Below are 17,112 nucleotides of genomic sequence, written 5' to 3' on the forward strand. Positions count from 1 at the left end.
GCTGAAAAGTGCATGAGATCCTAAGCCTGGCTTCAAGTCAAGCCCTGCAGAAAATTAAAAAAATAATAATATAATGAAATGTTCTTCTGGAAATATAGAACTGTAAACAAATATTTGCGTGAGCAGAAAATAATGATCGGTAAGTTCTGCTTGTTGTAGACCCTGCGTCTCCAGCATAGAGGCTACATCACAGTTCTACGTTTTTGTTAACATCTGAAGAATGGGCATCACTGCGCTGCTGCCGGAACCCTGCTAGCCGTTGATCTCCACGGCCGGCACAGCAGCGTCTGCCGCCCGTACTTCGGAGCGCCGCGGTTGTACCCGGAGAGGAGCCCAAGCACGCTGCGCCACGGGGCGAGGAACACCAGCCCGGCCGCAACAGCTGCCCAAGGCGGGGGGCGGCAGCTCCAAAGCAGCGCAGAGCGAGCACGGCCCGCAGCACGGCCCGCAGCAGGGCGGCCGCTTCTCGCCGCGTTACACGCAGCGGCGGCCACCGTCGCGGGGACGCCGAGCAGGCGGCGGGTCACCGCCGGCAGAGCGCCCCGTGGAAGCCAGGCAGCGCTCGCTCTGGGCCTGGGGTCGGATGCGCCCTTCCTCCCGCCGCGTCCAAAGAGATCTGCCGTGGTCTGTCCACGTTACGCGTGGCCTCGGGCGCTGCAGTGATGAACAAACCTGCCCAGACGAGCCCTCCCCGGTAGATCTGCGTGTCGCTTGCTACCAGCCACATACGGGTTGTTTATTGCACTCCCGACATTAGCTCTCCATCGCGTACTTCTCGCCTTTCCAGGGTGCGCGGAGCCCAACGAGCCTTCAGCCTCGGGATGTGCGGAGGGAGGACGGGTGCGGGGCGAGGGCACCCCGCGGCGCTGGGCTGGCGGGAAGCCGCGGGGCCCCGCCGGCCCCTCCCTGCCGCCGCTAACGGCCGCTCGGCAGCGGCCCCTCCGGGCCCCGCCGCTTCCCCTCCGCAGCAGCCCACGGGGCCGCCGCCACGTGCGGGGGGGAAGGGGGGGCGCTCCCACAGCGCGGCCGCGGCCGCCACCGCCCCCGGCGCCCGGTCCCGCCCCGGGGGCGGTCGGGGGCGGCCGGTGCCGTCCCCTTTAAGGGCCGCGGCGGAGGCGCCCCGCCCGCTCATTTCCTAGCGCACAGGAAGTGGGGCCGCGGCTCCGCGGCGGGGCCCGCGCGGTGAGTACGGCCGCCCCGCGCCCCTCCGCCGCCTCCGGCCCTCCCGCTTCCCCCCGCTCGGCACCTCCCTCCCCCGCTCCCCTCGCCGGCTCGCCGCGCCCCTCACCCGGCTCCTCGTTCCCTCACCTGCCCGCCGGCCTCGGCCCGCCGAGGGGGCTGGCCCGCGGCCACCTCCCTGCCGCCGGGGGAAGGTGCCGAGCGGCGTCCCGGCAGCCGGCCGGCGGGTAGCGGCAGCGAGGCGCGTCCGTCCCTGTCTCCCGGCCGGCCGCGGAGCGTGTGGCGGGGCTGAGGCCAGCCCGAGCTAACGGCCGGGCGGAGGGGAGAGGGGCGCGCCCGCGGCCGGCCGGTGGTGTCCGCCCCGCCCTGGGGTGGCGGCGGTGCCGGGGGGGTCAGCAGGTGGGATCTCTAACCGGGGCTGCTCGAACCGGCCTGGTGCAAGGCGGGGGCCTTGCACACCTAGTTCGGTTTTTATCTTGGCGCTATCTCAGCAATAAAACTCATCTCTCTTCCTCCTCACCATTATATTAACCAGCCTTAAATACGCTGGAGAGTGCGTTTTTGGGTATGCGCCTATCTGCAGGCAGCGTTGGAAATGCAGTGAGGTTTGACATCTCCGGGGAAAGCATCGTTGCTGATCTCCCCTACCTTGTTGCGACCGGGCGTAATTGGTGATGGTCCCAAGCTGGATGGTCAGAATGTCATCTCCCTGTTTCGGTGCATGGGCTGGTTGGGGATTGGGTTTTAACTCGCTCAACCTGTGAGAAACCCCAATTCCTTCCACCAACGCCCCCCGCCCCCCAAATAAAGGAAATGATAAGAGGGCACTTAATTATTTTCAGTGGGGTATTTAGACTTGTTTAACTATGGTTTACATCTCCTGCTTTTTGTTGGCCAGATTCTTGCTCAGTAAATTCAGTGCTCTTGTAAACTGTGAAAGTTGGAACGTTTTGATATTGAACATCAAAAATAAAATTGTATCATTGTTATCAGTCTATTAATCTTGAAACTAACTCGTTTATAGGAGTTATATTTAACCCATAGGAATACTAAAGCAGAAACAGGGGGTTTGCAATTTGTAAGACAGTTTTTAAAGCTGAGTATAAACTTGATACTATGTGTTTTCAGTGAGGTATAATCCAGATCTGCTGAATTAACATTTACTTTATTCTGTGGTTTTGTAGTTTGTTTGTTTGTGGTTTGTCTTTTTTTTTCTCTTCAAGTCCCTCTATCACGCAGAAATTGAGACATTGATCTCTTTGCTAAGTTTGTAGATGATGGATAAGAGCTAAGCGTATTCTATTGCTCTGATGGGTAGCTTGGAAGAGCTGCAAAAAAGAATGAGGTTGGCTTAACACAGACTGAATATCCCTCAAGCTAAGGTCATATAGTAAAAATTCCTTTTCTCTTCTTTTTTTTTTTTTTCTTGGAGAATGTAAGTGCCAGGGCCCGTGAATAAGACGGTTTCTTCTTTTCCAGCTTGCGCTAGCTGAAAGTTCCTATCTTGCTTCAGTGTGTTTGAAGGAAACTTCTGGCTTCCCTTTATTTATTAGCTAGATAGTGAGTTCCCAAACACTGTCAAAGACAGCGGCTTGGAAGTATTCCCAGTAGCTGTCCGTGGAGGCAGATGTGTTTTGTGGATGGGGTGTTAACTATGGGCCTCAGTTATACCCTGAGGCTTTTATGGGAGACTCTTGCCAGTAAGTCCTTATCGTAAGTATCAGGAGACCCACACTGAGTGTTGCTACAGCACCACTGTCCTAAACCATCTGTAAGCTGAGAATGGAAGGAAGAACAACGATTTTGAAGTACGGGACTGTACAGCACAATTAGAAATTGTTTCGCTTGTCTGTTCCTGGAGGAAACCCATGAAAACTTCAGTGTAATTAAGATCAGTTGATCGTGAATAGTTCTTTCCCTTCTTGATCCCATGACTTTTTCAGTGCCTTCCTCAGGCTTAAAGGGGGAAGAAAAAAAAAAAGAAACGGAGAACCCTGAATTTATCATTGAGGCTGCTGCGTTGTGGTAGAAGTTGCACCAAGTTATTCTTGAATTTAAATTCTTAGCTTTTAAGTTCCAGCCCCGGGATATGGGTCTTCCCAAGTCAGTGAGAAACATCATCTGAGGGCATAGTTAAATGATAAGTAGCTGTGGTCTGTTGCCAAGAAAACCCACAAGCATATCTGGCACAACAGTTTCCAGCCCTGCACCACAGTCTGCTACTTTTGCGCTTGCCAGGAGTGTTCTGTGGACCTCTTTGTAAAAAGCATCACCAGAATGACCTGAACTTATACAAGAGATAAAACTAAACTTGGGGGAGGGAGGATATGAGAAATATGAGGCCAGTTTTTTTTATTGCAGAAAACAAATTGCACAACATTTTTCTTAACGCTGAAACAGTCTGTCATTATGAAGCAAGCTTCATGACTTGCAGTATTTTCTCATTAAATAACGCTGAAGCAGAATTCATGGAGGTGGGATGAAACTCAGGCTTTGGATAAGGATTTGGGTGGCACTGGAACTGATAACGTGCTTGGCTTTCAGTTAGCTCATCTGTCTTCTACCCTCTTAGACGACCAGCCCTCCAGAAGAAAAGTATGGGAAGAAACCATTATAACCTTGCTCTTGGAAAAATAAAATAGCAAATAGACAGGGATTTCAAGCACAAGACTTTCTTTTTTTAAAAAAAAAAAAGTCCTTAGAAAAGAACTCTCAAAGGGTACAATGGAAAGAAAATGTTTCAGGAGCATAATAGCTTTTGTAAAGGAAAAAAAAAAATACTGTACTTTATGCAACTAACTATGTTCTTGCAAGCTTAGTGCTGGAAATGAGAAAATGAGATCATAACTCACAAGATGTTCATAAAGAAATATAATGCTTTTTTAAGGGAATGGGAATACAGTTTTACTTCTGAGTTATAGCCACAGCTTGTAAGAAGAATTTGTGGAAGGGCACTTCTCACTGTCTGCCAGACCAGTTTCATTTTGAATGATGATTAGAAAAGCCCAGCACTTCCATTAATATTATTGTTTATTAGAAAAATCTGAAAGTGTACAATGACTTTAGTAATCTTTATTTTTTATGAAGCTATTTTGAAAAAAAAGTAAACATTTCTGAAGGCAGGAACAGTACTGCAAGTTGCAGCCCCCCTTGTCATGCATGTCTTCTGGTGCAAAAGGAGTGGGACAGGATACTGTCTGAGGCTTTTTTTTGGTGCCTCTAGCTGCTGCTTTCATCTAAGCCTGTTTAAAAATTTTTATAGTGAGGCTGTGGGTATCTTGCGTATACCTAAAAATGTAGACAGGTGGGTTAGACAGCTCAATAGTTCTTGGGTATCTTACACCTTGTGTGTCTAACCTAAATTGGTGATTCTGATGGTCACTGCTAGCTGAGAAACTTTTTTTTTTAAAAGTAAGAGTAACTAGATAATCATTGCAAGCTATATGTAGTAACTAAAGATCAGAGGTTCAAGGGGAAAGGAAAATGTGGCACACTAAAATGCGTGTGAGAAGCTTGTACTCTTTCTGTGCTGGCACTAGGCTGTCCATACTGCTTCTCTTCTGTGTATGGTAAGATTGGCAGGAGTCACTTGCTCCACAATTATTTCGGAGTGGAGTATGGTGGGAAGAATATCTTGGCATATTCTCTGCTTTACCTTACCTGTTTTTAAAGGCTTCTCCTATTCACAAACCAGATGCTCTAAAACTCTTATTAGCAAATTGATAAAGCTGGTAAGCTGTTGCCAGTGCTGTGAGTGCAAATGTGAGCGTTGGAAAGAGCATCAATGGAGTATCAGTGTTTCAAAGTGAAGTTCAGAGCATCCAAATGTGACTTCAGGTGAGGAAGCTACTGTGTGAGGAAATCTTGCACGTACTTTTTTTTAATCTAACCATTTCCTGCCATTCTTAATCATCTCCAACTGTAAAAAATAACTGTAGTGATCAGCCTGTTTACTCATTAGCATCTGCCTGCAGTACATGTGCCTTCCAGCACCATGCTCTTGGGTCTAATCGCTTCTGTTAGTCCCCACCGTGGCCCTGGGGCGTTCTTGGTCTAAACCCCATCTGCCTCCCTGGCCTTCGGTGGCAGATGGGCATGTCTCCTCAATAGGTACGTTTGAGGATCATCTTGGCGGGTGTTGGTGAGTGACAGAAAGGGCAGGCCTGCCTGTGTTTTTCTTTCACCTTCTTCCTCCGTTGTATTAACCAAGTATTTCACTGGTAGAGTGGGTGGGTGATAAAAGGCAGGTCTGTCTTGCTGTTTTTCTTGCCCTTTCTTCCTCCCCCCTACTAAACGGTGCTGTTTCACTAGCGAAGCAGCTTCTAGAAGAGGATCCACCTCCCTCATGGTACTGGGCTTTCTGGTAGGGATATCACTGAGGGCATCTGTCTGGAAAGCCTGGATCAGCACCTGACGGCCAGCATACGTGCCCTTCTGGTGTCCAAAGTGAGTCTTCCCATCAGTGTCTCTCTTCCAATTAATTCATTACTTCAATAGATGGAGGGATAAGAACGTTACCTATGGGAGTTTGAGTGCAAGTACACAATAGGTGACTAAAGAAAAGTGCAGAACTGAAGTAGCGCAGCCGTCTCGGCAGCGTAGGGATGGCTGGACCGACGCTGGGAGAGGGTTGGGCGGCAGACACGTTTGGCACTTGTTCTGCCAGAAACTAAGGGAGCTCTTAGTTTACTCTTCTCTGGCATACTGCAGGGAGTTTCTGTTAAAGGAAGCTGATATTCCAGTTGTAGAACAGAAGTAAAATTCTTTCATGGCTAATGAATCCTCTGGAGATGGGTCCTGCCACGTATATAATGGCTGTCACAGGCAACAGAGTCCTTTCACTGAGCTGAACATAACTCAAGATTCTTATGTGTTCAAAGGTAAAATAATACAATGCATAACAGCTAGGAACTAAAGGTGGACTTAAAAATACAGTACTTGCACATATTAAATATTTACAAGTAAAATTTCTAAACAGTTTAGCTTTTTATCCCTATATAGATATCTGCTTCTCGTATTTAACTTTGACAAATGAACATCACCCACAAAAGGAGGTTAATGTGCCTGCGCTGTTAATTGTGCTTTTTGTCAAGACTACTTTTTGTAGATCAGCACTTTCATAAGAGATCAAAATTGTAGGACGCCCGAGTTCTCCAAAAAGTTGCATACAAAGCTAGGCTACCTTTGTATTAACATATTAGGATTTTGAAGTCAGGGTGACTAGTCTCAGATAATCCTGTAAGGAAAAAGGGCCCTAATAATTCTTCAGATGCCAGTTGCAAGAGAAAGACATGGAAGGATAGTTTCTGGCTTGCAGGTGTGTAGTTGCAGGAAACAGAGTTTAAAGCTGATGGCTGAGGTGCTGCTGTGCAGAGGTGCTGCAGATAACTTTGTTGGTAGATGTTGTGGCATCCTATGATATTTAACATCTGATAGTTAATTGTAGCAAGGTAGCTAACCAGGCAGATTTCTTGCTACTCCAGTGTTCCTGTCCAGTGTTTACATATGTATATCTTCTTTCCAGAAAGAGCAAAAATAATATTTAAACAATTCTTCTGGGTTGAGTCTGTGTTGCTGTTGCAAGGGCAGGTGTTGAGCAGTGATGCACAGGAAGCAACTGAAGCTTGTTGTGAACACTGCTGCATTAAAGCAGGGGAAATGCATTAAAGCAGGGGAAATTCGGTAAACGACCGTGTGTTTTGAAGCACACTCTGAGGATACAAAATGCTAGTCTTGAGCACAGCTTAGAGTCTCTGGAATTATATGGAGGGCTAAGTCATTAGTTTCTATGAAATAAAATCTGTCCTGGAAGAGTGTTTTGGGTGATAGCTTTCAGATGACTTGTGGTAGCACTTCCGCTGTCTCTTAAGGGTTTCCCCAAGCAGTGGTGTCAAAAATGATGAGACACTGTCAGCACTGTCTCAGCACTGCTTGTCAGCACTGTTGATACTACTGGTGGCCCTGGGGGCAGCAGATGGCTCGCATGTCTTCCTAGCGCTCTACTAGAGTGGAAATTAAGACTGCTGAGTGATAGTAGTTTAGTCCATTTTTCATGTGATCTGGGAGCTTCTGATATGGATAGAAGTCTTCTGAAGGGACGTACAGTTTGCAGAGCAGGAGGTGAGTATCGGTTGAGGTTGGTGCCAGCTGGCCAGAGGCTGGCGTGACTGCTGTGCCTGCCTCTTCCCAGCACAGTCTGGAAGCAGTGCTCCAGTAAGATGTCTGTACAGGGCAAACTCTGCCCCACCGCTCCCAATGTTTCAAACAGGACTGAGTTTTAACATCCAAAATGCTGGATTAGATTCTGCTATTAAGTGCTACTAAGCCCTGTTTCTTTGGGTTTTTTTCAGATTTCAGACATAACCCAGTGACTTTGAATTTATTGCACTTAACCCTTCAGAGTTGCTCCTTAGTTGTGTAAGGTCCTGGGCTTCTATTAGAGTTTTACCTAGTTAGACGGAGAGGTGAAAGCGTGATAGGGATTTAAGTTGACTTGTCTGAAGGGGCAAGAGGAGAAAGTAACCAAATTTTAAACCAGTGTTAAAATAGCGTAGCAGAAGTTGCTTCCAGTAGGATCATGTGTCAAATGTGGCAATTTGAATAAATAGTTTGCAACAAGTGTCGTGGTAACAACCTGTATTTCCCTGCTGTGAAGCAAAACTAGCAAAAAAAAAAAGTTGTGGAATATGAGCACAACAGAAGAATGGCACAAGGAGCCTGTAAAGACTCAACAGAGGTTTACAGAAACTCCTGGCTTCTTTCCCCTCCAAATCATGGTCATCTCTTCATGAAGAGGAGGAAGGATGGTCCCAGTGGTCCAAAGACTGACTTCAGGGACTTGAATAACAAACCAAAGAGAGACGGAGCGGGGAAATGCGAAATGTTGAGTGTTTGGTGTTTCTGTTTTTCCACAGTGGTGTCTTTTTCAGTGCAAGGCAACTTTAAAAAAAAAAAAAAAAAGAATATCAAGATAGATAGTTCTGACAAGCTGCTAGCTTCTCTGCTTCCAGTGAAGCCTGGTATTGCTAGTCCTTTAAGAGTAAGTTAATACTTAGTTATAATGTCAAATTGAAAAATTACAGATGACATAAGTGCATCAAGCTGTGCTTCTAGAATGCACCAGATGTTTCTCAATTGTTTGGCATCCAGCTTTCACTTCTGGTGACATTCATGGCTGATTTGTTGTGCTGAAAGCAGAACCTAAACTACTACGCTGATTTTTAGCCATTCTGAAAATATTTGTAGGTTGTGTTCCTCCTGCCATCTTAAATTCATGGACTGAGGAAAAGCAAAGTGAGCCTGGTTTTGAATACCACATGTGAACTTAAGCTAGCTGAGTCAGTTTATTTAAGAAAAACTTTAGGGTGATTGATCTCCAGGGCAACATTTTTCTCAGAGCTTCTGTATCAAATTGTATTTTAAACTGGTTTTAGATATTTTAAAGCTCTCAAGCTAAACTACCAGTTGGACAAAATGCATGGAAATGTCTTCCAATGGTAACTTCAGGAGTTTTATTGCTCTTCAGACTTGCAATGAAGAGATTTCTATGCAAATATTACTTGGTCCAGGGTACCCCCCACAAAATTTGGCAATAAATCATAGCTTTAATGAGAATGTTGCTGTGGTACTAATTGGTGCATAGTTGTCCAATGAAACTTTTTAATGAAATTTAAATCAGTTGCCTTTATATGTTTCTGCTTTTAAGGCTGATATTAATAGAAGTCTGAAAGTCTTTCTAAGAAAGATTCAGGTGCACTTGAGAATTTAACTTCTCACTATTTTAATTTCAACTGCTATAGCTTCCTCACAACCTGAATTTGTACCTCCTTGAAAACAGTATAGCTCTTACTATAGAAAAATTACAGAAAATTAAAAAAAAAAAACCAACCCTAACTCTTCCACATGATTCAGTGTCTAACTGGTTTTTAAAATGCTGGCTAATTAGCTGTGAAACTGTTAGAAAGAACACCCTGGCTAAGGCGGGTACTTCTCCATCTGTTCTTTTGGTAGGGTAAAAAAAGAAATCTGTATGTGATAACCACCTGTTAGGTACCTTTCAGAGCTTCAAAGGGGATCTGGTTTGCCGTTCAGTATTTTCAGATTTGCTTTACAAGTGTAAGGAAACTGGATGCATGACCTTTCTTCTTACCTCCCACAGTGGGAAATCTTCCACTAGCTCTGCATATGAACTTGGATGACAGCTATTCTCTAAAAATAGCACAAGAGTTTACATATATTGGAATATATATTTTCACTATGCTCAGGGTACAGTAACTGCATTGTCTTGATCTCCATACATAGAGAACTAGATGCTAATTAGAGAGATGTGAGAAAACAGAATATGACTTGATTCTGAGAATGTAGTTAGGTGTGGTACCTAGGTGAAGCAGTTCCAAGAAACCCACATCATTTTCAGCTCTTTGTTTTTGCCTGCTACAGTTCCCACAATGGACAACTTCAGTTATTCTCAGCATTTCATTTTTTAATGAATAGAAAATGGCATCAGTGAAAATGTAGGTATGCTGTGCAAATGCTGTGCACCTGAGCTAGGATCACTAGTTACCTTTTACTGTTCTATTGCGTTGCTGGAGCATGTTCATCTTGTATGGGGGAAATATTTAGCTGGGGCCTTTTAAGACGTTTAGACACTTTGGGTGTCTAAGGAGTATTATACCTTTCCTCAGTCACTGTAAGGTGATGCGCTTTAAGTATAACTGCTTTTTCTGTCCTCTTGAAACAGGCTGTTCTCCTGTGCAAAAAAAACACCTCCTACAGCATTACCTTTTTGAAGACTACTGGACATCATAAGTTATTCCTGCTTCTTGCTGCAGCTGTTGCTCTATCATACTGAAAGGAGTATAAAGATTTCTCTGCATGTACTCTAACAGAGACTACTATGCGTCCATGAAGATAAGCTACAGTTGCTGTAAGAACTGTGATTTAGTTTCGCTTAAGCTATCCTCCACAATAATGCAGCTGTCCTTTTGCCCTTGATCGAGTCTGCAGTGTTATATGCACTGTGCCGAGGTTCTGCCAGCCTTCAGTGAACAGGCCTGAGTACTGCCATCAGTTGGGGAAGGTTGCTCAGGTGATGTGCCCTGGACCGGGAACCCACCTCGCTGCCATGTCACAGGCGTCCATATAATTTATGCAGTCCCTCACGGAGAGTATGTTGTTAATAAGGGTATTGCAAAGCACGTGGTAGAAGTAGGTCAGGTTCTTGCCTGACGCTCATGTGAGAAATAACATGGCTTATGAGATGTTAAAATACCAGGAGAAAGTCCTTCCCTGATGATGGTAGCAAGGTAGCTACTGGTACTTTTGTTCCCGTTTCTAGGTTGAGCTTTAGCAACCAATAGGGTAGGCAAAGTAAGTGTAGTCATATAATACTGCTGTTCCTTTAATTCCCTTACAATAAGGGAAGAAGTCTTGCTTCTCTACGTTTGGACATTGTGGGTTTTTTACCAAATATAAAAAGGGGAATGATGCCTACAGCAGGGCAAAAACCCACGAGCTAGATATTATAAACTACAGGAAAAGGTGTGTAAAATAGAAAAGTTGTTTATCTTAATGGAAGCTGAAGGTAGTGAGTCTTTCAGGATAGCTATTCAATAACAATAATTTTAAAGCAAGCAAACAAAACTCCTCCAGCTAGGACATGTCTTAGCTAGCACATTTCACCTAGCTTCCTTCTTGCCAAGCAGATGTCTCTTCTTCATAAAAACAATAAAGCAGCTATGCATTGATTTTTATTTCCTGGTCTTATCTGAAATGGGATAATACTGACCAGTGTAGTTAAGGTGTAGCTGGTTGGGTTTCAAGTTCCCATTTCAATTCAGCAGTTTCTAGACAAATGGGCTTGCTCTGGTTTCACTGAAGGCAAAGCAGGGCTCCTATTCATAAGCTCATTGCTTACTTTGGATTAGGTATAAAGTAAATAATGTGAACAATGTTGTTCTTTCATTTGTCCACTTAACTATGTAATGGTGTAATGGATTTGGTTTTGGGTAGGAACAGCAAATGCTGGGACGTACAATAACTTACTTGCTTCTCTAACTTATGGGAGATAAAACTGCTTCAGCAAAAGGCAGGTTTTTTTCCTTGTCATTTCACAGTAGATTATGTAAGAATTGCATTTAAACCATTTCAGTACAGTTAATGTTTCCTTCATTTGAGGATGACAGCATGACTGCTTTTTCCAGGGACTGTTGTGGCAAAAATACTGCCATTTCTAGGTTGTTGGATTATCACCTTCTGCTCGCTTTCTCTGCTACGTTAGCTGTAGCACTGAGAAGGGAGACAATAAAACCCGCATTATTTCCTGTTCTGTCAGCTTGGCATCCTGATTTATCTTTTGGTTATGTATCCAGGGTGGGGAAGCAGTAGGTGGTGCAGGGGCAGGACAGGTCCTTCACACAGCCCTGATGGTCTGTGTTGCTATTGTAAAAACACATGCCAGTGAACTTGGTGAAACTGAGGCACAAATTGAAGAGAGGGTTTGGGAAGCGTCTAAAGAGCAAGACCTGCTTGATTGTCCTTCATAGGCTAAACCTAGGTAGACTCGATCCTTGCGATGATCAAGCTCCACTATTAAAATGAAACCATACTCTTTTCTATGCTTTCTTCTTTAAAGGTGGCTTCTGGTTAGTATAGAGTGTGCTGCTTCAGTTGCATCTTCTGAAAAGGTGCAATTAATAAACAGCATCAGGGCCTTGTTTAGAAGTGAAAAAAGGCAGAATTTCTTATCAGTAAAGCCTCTCTCTAGCGTTGAGAGTGAGTTGATCTATTGCATGAAACAAGGGAGATGAGAAACCCCATATATCTTCCCCGTGTACGGGAGTCTCTGATGTGACAGTGGAAACTTGTGGAGGGTTAGTCTTAATTTTATTTTGGAGCACAGCATTTCTGCTGGCAAAAGCACCATGTTGCTTTTGTAAAAGAAACCATTTGCATAGGGAATATTATTTTTTGAGTAATAAATCATGTGATTGTTGTCACCAATCACTGAAGTAACTTTTTCCTACAGATTCCCATGGCTGAACTATTAGTCCCTGATGTACTACAAGTACTACTATGATCCTTGTGCCAAAGGCATGAATTTTTTTTCTTCCCATTTAGGAACTAAACAAATGTCTGAAGTTACCTAGTGCAGATATGCTCAAGCACTTGATAATTCATGGCAGGCTGTTCATAATGTATACAGTTCTTGTGTTGACTGTGCGGTGGTTTGTTTGCTTTTTTTCCCATGTCTTTAATTAAACATGAGCTAAGATGCTCAGTGATCAGTGTGCAGTCGTTGACCCCCTACCCGCCCCCTCCGTGGGACTCTGGCTTTGGCAGTGTTTACCAGTGGGAGTTTATAACAAAGAAAGCAGAGGGAGACAAAAAAACCCCAAACCTGTGAGTGAACTGGAGTAGTGCTAAACTGATAGCTCAGCATTATCCTGGGTTGTTAGCTGATGAGCAGCCAGGTGAGGCTGGCTGCAGTAACATAGAAGATTGCATAGCTGTTACTGCTTGTGTTGCCTCGCTTCTAAAATACATACTCATATATACACGATTCAAGGTGACAATTGGAGTCTGCCGTGTGACTGGACACAAGCCGAATGCAACTGTGTTTCATATTTATCAACCAGGCTGAGGTGATAAGTTTATAGGAATTACGGATCACAGATTTTGTGGGGTTGAGTTAGATCTGATGGAGAGCTAATTCTGTCACCTAGTCTCCCAAGGCAGATGTCTTGTCATTTTGTTTTGTGTTGGTTGTTTTTTTTAACTCTTGGACTTCTGGTTTAGATCTGCAATGTCTGGAAAAATAACTTTCTGCAGAAACTGCTCTGTGCTGTTGAGGGGTGCTGGTGTGTGCTCTTACAGGTTTGGTCCTGTACAGTATTGTCCGTGTGAGCATGCCAAGGTAGTATGCCATGCAGTGGGAATGCTGGGAAGGTACAGAGGAGGACATGAGGAAATCTTGATGAAAATCATAAGAGGTAGCTGGAAGAAAAATTCACTTTAGTGTCAGTCAGATAATGGGAGTAGCAAAGCTGCAGTTCTGTGCTTACAAATTAAGCTTGCATGTTGTGATGGATTGGAACAGTGTATTATGCTCTAAGCTTTCAAAAAGTTGAAAATAAGCTGTTGCTTGTGCCTGATGTGATTGATTTACTGTGGGCAGTGGTTGCGATGTGTATAAGTGCAACTTTCAAATTCTTCAGGATTTATTATTAAACTGGTACGGTCTAAAATGGTTTGTGGTTATTTTTACTTTCCTGCTGATTTTCTTGAGTGTAGATCTTCTTTCCTTAAATTGATAGTGGCTTTCAACTTCTCTCTCATCCAGCAGCGTGCATGTGTGTGTGCTTGTGTGCTAGGGAGGCAGAGCCGTAGCTGAAAGCAAATCAGATGGTGGAATTGTGATAAAAGCACGTTACTTGCAGTCAGTCCAGTGAGGGTGAGATATTAGACTAACTATGGCCCCTAACTCTTCTCTTGGATATTTTTTCTCTTCTCTGCTTTCCCCTTTCTATTAACCTTCCCGACAGCAGAAAAATCTGACTTCGGTACTCATTTGACTAGAGCTGTATAATAAATTCCTGAACAAATTTGTTTCTTTTCTGAGGCTATACCTCAGCGGGCTGTCTAAGCAGAGATGATGTGTTTCTGCATACTTAAGGTATGGTTTGAAGTTTCTCACTCCAGGCTTTATGCAAAGATTGTCTGCAACAGCAAAGACGGCCAACTTGCTTTGTGTTGGTTTCAGCAAATGAGAAAATAACTGTGTGTGCAATGTTTCTCTAACATTCACAATCAATTCTGTTTTCAGTGATGCTCTTCAGAATAAGATGGAATATTGGACCTTATGTTTTCATTGTATAACTTGCCAAGGAGAGAAGTATGTGTGTATGGAGGGAGTTTAAGACAGTGAATATCTGTGGCATCTGGGTGAAATTATGAACAATAAAATAACTATGAAAATCAGCTGGAATTTCACAAGCAGCTAAACTATGACCATCTAGGGCATGCTGAACAAAAAGGACATGTCTAAAGTAGAACATGCTAAAATGAGGAATGTCTGTACAGTCTGGCATGAAGCAAGTGCATACTGAATTAGGTCACTGCTTTAAGTGTGAATGTTTCCCCTCTTTAGAAAGACGTACTCACCCTTTGCAACAAGGAACCAAAACAGAATGCTAATATAATAAAAACAAATTTAAAAGCATTTTCAATTAGCATGCTGGTCTATTCCCTTGTGCTTAGAGAATCAATGAGCTCTTTTGTAAGGAACAGAAACATTTCCATAGTTGAATATACATAAGGCCCTGGAAATGCAGAAAGAATAACAACCAGTTGCTTCTGGAAAACTTGCAAATCTTTATAAGCATTGTATAAGCCTCAGATGTCTTGTCCTTTGGAGATTGTAGGGAGTACTGCAAACAGACTGTTTCAAAGAATTGAAATAAAGTGAAATATCAGCATATGCAATTGAAAGATTTGGAACTTAAACACTGAAATGCTGATCCCAGGGACTTCTGCGTGATTACGTATTTCCAGGTAACCTTACTGTTCTTTCGTATAAATTTCAGAATGTACCATGTTACACTGAATTGATTTTCCTATTGTGATTCTTGGGATCCTGTGTGCTTTTGCTAATTTTGGGGTTTTGCAGCCTGCTTTCTCTCGTAATTGTCTTCTACAGCCTGGGAGTAGTTACTGGAATTCCTAAAATAGTGCTGTGCCAGGCCTAATTCATATCAGATTTGGGTTGTAAATATGTGAAACTAGTGCTTTTCTGAAAAGAGAGGGTGGTGAAATAGAGGGCTCAAACCCTCCTTTTCTGTTGGGATGAGAATTAAGATTCTTACTGGCTTCCCTCACTCCTTGAAGGATGCAAGGTGAAATCTGTGTCTGACTCCTTTATGATGATTCTTCTCAGCAGAAGTAATACGGGGGGGGGGGGGGGGGGGGGGGGGCGGGAAGAAGAGATGTCCAGATTGGCTCAGTCCCTACTGCTTAGCAAACTAACTTACCCCTTCAGCTCTCCATGTGCAATTTAAAATTTTGATGTTGTTTAACGTAACTGGTTGCATGAACATTCCTTGCCTTCAAAGGCCATAGGGAAACCAGTGGGAAAAAATGCCTGTTGTTTATGGTGTCGCAGGAAAACTGTCAAAGATAAATAGGCAAGGCCTATCTGTGCAAAAAGGCTGTCTTGGTAATAAGATTGTCACTAGCTCACTAGAAAAGGGTTTCGACTAATGAGGGAATAATTAGACCCTAGAAGGAAAAGAACCAGGGAGCTCTCTATAGCCCACCACATGGAGTTTCCATTGCTTCAGAAAGGGCTTATTGTTTCTCTTCCTTAAGCACCCCTTAAGGCAGCGCTCCACAAACAGCCCTCGCCTCTACACAGGTAAAGTGCCAGTAGGAAGGCTCAGAAATCTGCAGTTATTCGTCATTTTTTGTTCTTGCCTTGGTGATGCAACGTAAGCAGCCAGTCCCTGTGGAGGCATGCTGACTTTCTTAATCCATGCTTACCATAAGGATGTACATTTGGCCACAGTTAAGTAAGTTATTAATAACAGAGTTGTTCTTTCATTGCGCCCTGCTATTGTCTGAGGGAATCTTAATCACCCGGTACATTGTGTCCTCTTGACACCCCATCAGGAAATCTGTTGTCACTTGCTTCTAAGACATGAATGAGACCTAAAGAAACTTAGTGACTCACCAGAGTTGAACACAGGGCAGTTTATTGGTGGAGCAGGAATTGAATAAAGGCCTACTAGGCTAATGTCCCAGCTTCAGGGGCATCTATTCATCGCTTAACAACAGTTACCGATTGTTTAACGCCCGTGGTGGTAGGCGTTTGTGTGGCTTAGGTGGCTTTAAGTTAGAGGTTCAGTGATGAACCAAATCTGGCCGTGGTGTGCAGCCGCCTGCACTGCCCATTATCAAACCGTACCATGGTAGCCCAGATAATCTCTTAAGACAGTCTTAACTAGAAATATTAGCTCCTGCTTTCTAGTACATGCTTTCATTTTCTTTAATTATCCTGTAAAAGTGAGGAGAAAGGTAAAGGAAAGACACAAAGCTGTCATCTTTGTGTCCTGCTGAGCTGTAAGACTCGGCCTTGTTTCCTACCCTGTCCCCAGTACCAAAAGCATCTCTTCATAACTTGAAAAGCTGATTTTTGTAGTGGTATGGTAGCTGTGTTTGTGTATACAGCGATGTAAAAATGCATTTGTTCTTGACAGCAGTAATAAGGCTGTGCAGTGAAAAATAGTTGGGACTGGGTTTGTCAATACTTTGTGCAACTCGGGTAGTTCGATCGTTTTTCAATATGCCTTGACTGATCTAAGATGTGCCAGCTTCTGCATGGAGTGGCTTTAGTACAGTCTAGCGTTTATCAAGGTTTAAAGAAACATATGGTTCTTTGTTATTAATCGCGGCTTCACCTCTTGCAGTCTAACAGAACAAGAATTCAGGGAGAAATGTGAAAAAACATCAAATAGGCAACTTTGTACTAAAGAAAGCTTGGGATGGTATTACATCATTTCTGTGAACTGGTTTTATCCTGTAGATTGTTTTTTCTTCTGTCTCCCCTGATTCACCACGTCTGGACCCTGGTCTGAGGATACATCTGGTGTTGATCACTCTTTATAGGCATTTAACTTGCATATATATAATGTTGTGTTTGTGCAATGAGGAGTGACTAACTTCTATCTTATTTGGACTTAAAAGGATGTCATTTAGAATTCAGTTGATAACTGCTACTTATTTTGTCCCGAAGTGTCCAGTAGCTTTACATGAATTCAAAAAGCTTCAGTTTCAGATAACTATTGCCTTTAAGCTGCTGTATTAAGAATTTCTACACAGTGGCTCTAATTTATTTGTGAACGGGGTCATAGGCAGGAACTTTAGCACTAGAAATACTAA

The 17,112-nt window shown here is 43.8% G+C and overlaps 1 protein-coding gene across 1 annotated transcript in view; it reads left to right on the forward strand.

The window, feature by feature from the left end:
• Positions 1-1,092: 1,092 nt before the first annotated feature.
• CSGALNACT2 (chondroitin sulfate N-acetylgalactosaminyltransferase 2) overlaps positions 1,093-17,112 on the forward strand; it is a 34,187-nt gene continuing 18,167 nt past the window's right edge. The window contains exon 1 of the mRNA XM_075505195.1: positions 1,093-1,182. The gene's annotated coding sequence lies outside the window, so the exon portion shown is untranslated. The remainder of the gene's footprint in view (positions 1,183-17,112) is intronic.

The sequence above is a fragment of the Mycteria americana genome, chromosome 6 (genome assembly GCF_035582795.1).
Source record: "Mycteria americana isolate JAX WOST 10 ecotype Jacksonville Zoo and Gardens chromosome 6, USCA_MyAme_1.0, whole genome shotgun sequence".
NCBI classification, from domain to species: Eukaryota; Metazoa; Chordata; class Aves; order Ciconiiformes; family Ciconiidae; genus Mycteria; species Mycteria americana.